Here is a 7,200-nt window from a genome sequence, read left to right on the forward strand (position 1 = left end):
GGAATCAGCTTACCTCAGAACCCAGCAATACCACTTGTCGGCATGTACCCAAAAGATACTCAATCATACTACAAGGACATTTGTTCAATAGTATATATGTTCATAGTAGCATTTTTTGTAATAGTCAGAATCTGGGAACAACCTAGATGCCTTTCAACCAAAGAATGGATAAAGAAAATGTGGCACATTTACACATTAGAATACTATTCAGTGGTAAACAAACAATGACATCCTGAAATTTGCATGCAAATGGATGGAACTAGAAAAAAAATCCTGAGTGAGGTAACCCAGACTCAAAAAAGATGAACATGTTTTGTACTCACTCATAAGTGGATACTAGCTGTAAAGCAAAGGATATTGAGCCTATAGTTCATGATCCTAGAGAAGCTCAGTAACAAGGTGAACCTTAAGAAAAACATACATAGATCCACCTGAAAAGGGGAAATAGACAAGATTGCCTGACAATGTTGGGAGCATGGGGGTGGAGGAGAATAGAGGATGGAGGGGAAGAGGGGGGGAGAAGGGGAAGGAGGAGAAGAACTTGAGGGAACAGGATAGTTGGGCTGGAGGAAGGACAGAGATGAGAGCAAGAAAAGAGATATCTTGATTGAGGAAGTCATTATAGGGCTAGCAAGAAACCTGGTACTGAAGAAATTCCCAGGAACCCACAAGTGCCTGATCTGGCCTTGCCCTGTAGTCAGACTGATGACTATCTTAAATGTCACCATAAAACCTTTATCCAACAACTGATGGAAACAGAGGCAGAGACCTGAATCAGACCACTGGACTGAGCTCCCAAAGTCCAGTTGAAGAGTGAGAAGAGTGAGAATACGAGCAAAGAGGTCAAGACCATGATGGGTTCACCCACTGAAACAGTTTACCTGAGCTCAGCAACTCCAGCCGGATCAGGAAGGAACCAGCATAGGCCCAAACTCGTCCCTCTGGATGTGGGTGACAATTGTATGGCTGGGGCAGACTGAGGGGCCACTGGCAGTGGCACCAGGATTTATCTCTACTGCTTGTACTGGCTTTTTGGGGAGCCTATTCTCTTTGGATGGATACCTTGTTCAGCCTAGATATAGTAGGCAGGATCTTGAACCTTCCCCAAATCAATGTGTCTTACTCTCTCTGAGGATTGGAAGGGGGTGGGTTGGAGGGATAGGTGGAAGAAATGGGAGGAGGGGAGGAAGTGGAAACTGGGATTGGTATGTAAAATGGAAAAAGATAGTTTGTTTTCTTTTTTAAAAAAATAATTGAAATTATTAAAAAATGTCAATTTTGAGACCAGTTGGCCAACTATAGTGCCGAGCTGTTTAGTCACACACCAATCTAGATGTATGAAGGTATTTTTTTTTCAATGTGACTGATGTAAATTATTAGCCTTTGGATAAATTACAATAGACTTCTGTGGTGTATGAATGAGAATGGCTTCCCTAGGCTCATAAGACATGAGCAGAATACTTAGTCCCCAGTTGGTGGAACTGTTTGGGAACGATTAGGAGGTGTGGTCTTGTTCAAGGCGGTGTGCCACTGGGGATAGACTTTGAGGTTCTAAAACTCTTGTGTTGTTCCTAGTGTGCTCTCTGTCTCCTGCTTGTAGATGAAGGTGTGAACTCTCAGTAGCTGAGATATGTATGAGCCACCCACTATCATACATTTGCTCTGCCACCATAAACTCTAACGTAATCATAAGCCCAGATAAACGTCCTCTTGTAAGTTGCTGTGGTCACAGTGTTTTTACCATAAGATTAGAAAAGAAACTAAGTTACCTTCATAATGTAGTAAGCCTACATTATGGTTCGTTTTGAAATTTTATTTTTCACGACCTAGAAAAGGAAATGTGGGGACTTGCCTAGATTGGATTGGCCTGAAGGTCTGTGGGAGATTGTTTTGACTGCTGATTAATGTAGAAGGACCCAAACCATTGTGGGAGGCATCATATCTTGGTTTACGGCCCTGGTCTGTAAAGGATTGATATGGACTGGCTGTATGTTTGTAAGACATGTGTATGTATCTTATGCCTGTTTATCTGGAGAATCCTTATTAATACAAGGGTTCTGATGACAGTAGTCTACCATTTTGAGAAATAAGCTTGAATCTTTCTGGATCTTGCCATAGAATAGGAAGATCTTTGAGAAAACTCTTGTTGGAGTGCTTATTGTGAATACTGGTTGCTTTCAATGACTAGGAAGCTGATGTAGCAGAGTGCTGCTGGGAAATAAGATCCTAAGTGTCAAAGGTACTCATGCTACTGGCTTCGCTGAAGCCTGGATCACACCATGGCTTCCACATATAGAAGTCAACCTCCATTTCTCAGTGAGTGAATTGGCGTTGAGCAAGCCAACCCTGGAAAAGTTATGTTAGTGTCTGTGATAGTTAATACTGTCACCTGTCAATACTGACATGATATAGAGTCACTTAGGAGGCAAACCTCTGGGCATATTAATGAGCATTTCCTAGTTTGTGTTAACTGAAGTGGGAAGTCCCACCATCAATGTGGGTGGCACTATTTCATGGGCTGGGATCCTACTCCAAACAAAAAGGAGAATGTGAGTTGGAGACATGGCCCAGTGGTTTAAAGTACATGATGCTCTTGCAAGGGACCCACATTTGTTTCCCAGCACCATGTTAGGCAGCTCACAGTCGCTTAGAACTTTAGCTCCAGGAGGCCCCAATGCCCCTGGTTTCTGTGTACAGGTAGACATGCACATGTACACACACCAAAATAATAAACAATGCTGCAGGATATTTGATCACTTCGTGAACTCTGAGATTGCCATTATTAACTGCAAAAACCTGTTTCTAGTTGTGGTGTGGCTTATCCCTTGCACACACCTTTAATCCAAGAGCTTTCTGCTTAATGTAAATGGGATTAAATAAGATCAACCATATGTCAAGAGGTGGAGCAACCAACCAGTTGACAGGAAGTGAACAATAAAAAAACCATAAAGAGTAAAAGGGAGTCAGGAGTATGGATAGAGAGACACACAGGAAGTAGGAGGGAGGGACTCCTTGACAGATACAAATGCTTGATGACATTCAACAAATTCCCTTACACACACACACACACACACACACACACACACACACACACACACACACCACAAACTTCTCTAATCGGAAATTGGTTTCTTGTCTATTGCCTACAGAGAACTCATTGTTCATCAAATACTGTGACTTACGTAACCAACTGGGAATTCTGCTTAAGAGCTGGTCTTTGTATATCCATTTCTCATTGGCTCATTTTGGTCACCGAGACAGGTCCATTACTTGGATTCTGATGCTGGACTTCCTGCATGTGCCAGATGATGGTCCCTCCCTGAACCACGTAATTCAACCAAGGCAGTGGCACCTTTGACTTGCTGACCACCATGCTTCCATGCTCCTCTCCTGCTTTTGTGCCATAGTAGCAAACAGACAGCCTGTGGGACAGCCTTTCGGCAAGCAGGGATTGCCTTTTCTGCAGCTGTAAATATCTCCTATCTAGAGACAATGTCAACTCTTTGATCCCATTTGTTCTTAAATTGTTCTCCAAATAAAACTTCCCAGAAAAGATCTGAAGAGGGATTAAATGTTTAGATATAAGTGACCATACAGTTAACTTAGCTCTTTTTTTGGGGGGGGGGTGCTTTTAATTTTACTTGTAGTTTAACACATCGATCTTTTAAACAAAGGGATAAAGCCTTGATTGTGGAATCTCTGAATTCACCCAAGCGTGTATAAGGAGTATTTATTTTTACCCAAAAGGACTAGGGAAATGTGGGTTACTCATCAAGTGTTTCTGAAAATGGGCCAGATAGTCTCCTTCATTAGCTACTCTTTAAGTTGGCCGTGAAATAAAGAGACCTTGAATCCAGCATAACTCCTGACTGTCTACCGCCAGACCATAACTGATCTCTTTGGACCTAAGCCATGTTGAAGCATAGCAGGGGAGGCCACAGGGCACCTACACACCTCACAACAGCCTCCTTTGTAAGGCTAAACAAATATTTGCCTCCAACATGCAAAGCTGAGCTATGGAACTGGCTTTTTATGCATCTATTTCTATGCACCTACACCTTTGCTGCTTGTACTACAAGCTGTGCCAACATCGCGGGCTGGAGCTGAAGGAAAGGCAGGAAGGATGTTGGGGGCAGTCCTGGATATTTTGGGAGCCCAATGTCCTCATACATCCTCTGGGAGTCTTCAGAGCCCAAGCCAGCTATACAAAACTGCAACTCCATCATCTACAGGGAGGTGGAAGATTCCAGATGCTGTTGATACTTAACCCATAGGCAAGGCAAGCATCATAGTCATATTTTCGCCTTTGAACACCAGGTAGAAGAGACATCCTGAAAGATGTATGGATGACAATCACAAGTAACATTTAACAATAAGCTACGATTTAAGCAATTAAATGGGAAATTCGAGTGTAAAGGAGAAAGAACCTGAGTTGAAATTCCAGGAACTTGGCGAATCAGATTTGCCATCCATCATCCTTGAACTTGTGCAGTTGGCTAAACCATCAGACTATCATCTCCTCAGGAATAAGGTGGTCGTCTTCATGGTTTTTCCCACTGTTATTGAAAATAGATTTTCTCATATATCCTGATTATGGTTTCCTTTCTTCCTACTCCTCCCAGTTCCTCCCCACCTCCCCTCCCATCCAGATCTACCCCATTTCTGTCTCTCATTAGAAAACAGACTATAGTAATAAAATAAAACACAGTAAGATAAACAAAAACTAACACATCAGGACAGGACAAAGCAGACAAACAGAAGTAAAAGAACCAGACAAAAGGCACAAGAAACGGATATAGACAGAGAGCCACTCATTTGCACACTCAGGATTCCCGTCAAAACATGAAATTGGAAGCCATAGTATATACCCAAAGGTATCATGACCTGCAGGGTAAAAGGAGGTAAAAAGAAATAAATAAAAACAATCACCCTGATGAGACATTATGAGATAAGGAACCTCCAAAGGCGCTTCTGAGTTCCCTTCTCTTCCCTTCCCTTCTCTTCCCTTTCCTTCCCTTCTCTTCCCCCCTTCTCCTCTCCCTCCTCTTCCTCCCCCTCCACCTCCTCTTTCTTCTCTATCTCCCCTTACCTCCCTCCCTTCCTACCTTACTTTCTTTTCCTTCTTTCTTTTTGTAAGATAGGATCTTAGTAAATAGTCCTGGCCGTCCTAGAATTCACTCCGTAGACCACACTAACCTCGAACTCACAGAGATCCGCCTGCCTCTCCCTTCTGAATGTTGGGATTAAAGGAGTGTGCCACGGTGCCCAGTGAAGCCCAAGGTCATTCAGGGCCTGAAGTTAGGTACAGGATCTTCTCAGGAGTCTGCAGGTTTTTTAAAGCAATTGCTAATTGACACATAGCAATTGTATATACTTAGGAATGAATAATAAAATGTAATCCATGCACACTATGTATAAATATCCAGTCTGGATGATAGACATATCACCTCAACCATTTATAATTTCTTTATGCTAGAAACATTAGAATATTTTCTACTAGCTATTCTAGATTAATAGACGATTAATTTTGTCAGCCATAGCTAGCCTGCTGCGCTACACATCAGAGAACTGTTGTTCTGTCTGGAGCCTTATCTTTTTCCTTAACTTTCCACAGTTCCATCTTTATTCGCTTGAAGATTGCCACAGAGAAAGAATCATCATGCCACATTCTGAAATTAGAAGGCAGAGACGGGTGTCAGTGAAGTTGCTTCTGCTAAGGGCTCTGAAGGGACGGATGGCCTGTCCTGTGCCTCTTTTTCCACTCTGGGCAGTTTTCCTGGCAATCATGGGCATCACTTGGCTTTTAAAGCATTGCCCTGATCCTTACCTTCACTTTCACATGGCGCTCTGCCTAGGTACATGTCTGTTCCTGTGTCCTAATTTCTTCTTTTTAATTTGAACATCATCATATTTGATTAAGACCTACTCCAATGACCTTATTTAATCATCTATGAAAACATCATTTCCAAAAAATTTATACTCAAAGTATAGGGGATTTTACAGCACCCTTTTATCTTTGGGATATATACAATCGACCCCTGACACTGTGGGGCCTCTGACGAGTGGCTTCCTGGAAGGTACAGGGTTGGTAGTCTATGCCCACCTCCCTGCTCTGCTGTGGAAGAAAGCAGAGGGTACAGAATAGGAGACTGATGGGGTGTCTTCCCAATCACCCCTCTGTGTGACAGCAAACAAGCCACTGTACCTCTGTGAGCATCTAAGGTTTGCTCTGCAAAATGGAGAAGTTTGCTGAGAGAAGCCAGTGAGCTAATCTAAAGAAGCATTTGGCTGGCATATGGTATCAACAAATTCCAGTATTGTTACCTATTCTCCTTTAGTCCAGGAGAACACGGATCAACGACTCCTAGCCCTCACTCCTCCTGAGGATGGAAGCGCCTGGTGTTCCAGTGTCCCGGAGATTCTGATGGGAAGGTCTGAAGCAGAGCTGAGGCCCTGGTATTTTTAGAAGTCCCTGGGTTTATGTTAATGTGCAGCTAGGATTGAGAACCACCAGGATGGACGGCAGGAATGAAACCCTAATGAGGGGTTTGCTGTACTGAGAAGGCAAGAGAAGACAAGAGAGGAGAGTGCATGCCTTACAGAGAAAGTCCTGGGCAGCTGTTGGAGCGCCAGTGAATCAGGTGACCTAGTTTTCACAGCTGTTTCTCTCTTTGTCATTTTTTTTCCAGGCCTCTCTGAGGTTGGAGCACCCCACTGAGACACTGTCCTTCTCACCCACAGTTGAGTCTTTACCATGGATGTGTACTCACACAGGCTGTGATCCTGCCGGATTGCATCCAGGCCTGGGAGGGGGTTCCCTGAGAGAATCCAAGCTGGATTGCCGTCCAATATGTTGCTTACATTTGCACCACGCTGTGTGTGCTCAAAAAAGACATCTGAGACGCAGCTAACACACTGGTGAACTGGGGTATCTCTGCCCAGAAGATTAGAACTTCCGGCCCTGACTAATCATGACACCCAACCTCCTATTGTGATCTAGGGAGCTTGATTTTATGGGAAAACTCTATCACTGGCTTGCAGCACTTTCTTTGGATTTATGTTGGCTCTGGGAGATAGTTGCCCAGGCAATAAGTGGCAGAATTGACCAAGATAGCATTTGCCAGTTTGTCAGTTCAGAGGCAGCATTTATTTCTCAAGTCCCTTTGCTGAAACAGGGCAGCTGTGGCAGCTCCTTCCTCA

The sequence above is a fragment of the Myodes glareolus genome, chromosome 15 (assembly GCF_982192425.1).
Source record: "Myodes glareolus chromosome 15, mMyoGla1.1, whole genome shotgun sequence".
Taxonomy (NCBI): Eukaryota; Metazoa; Chordata; class Mammalia; order Rodentia; family Cricetidae; genus Myodes; species Myodes glareolus.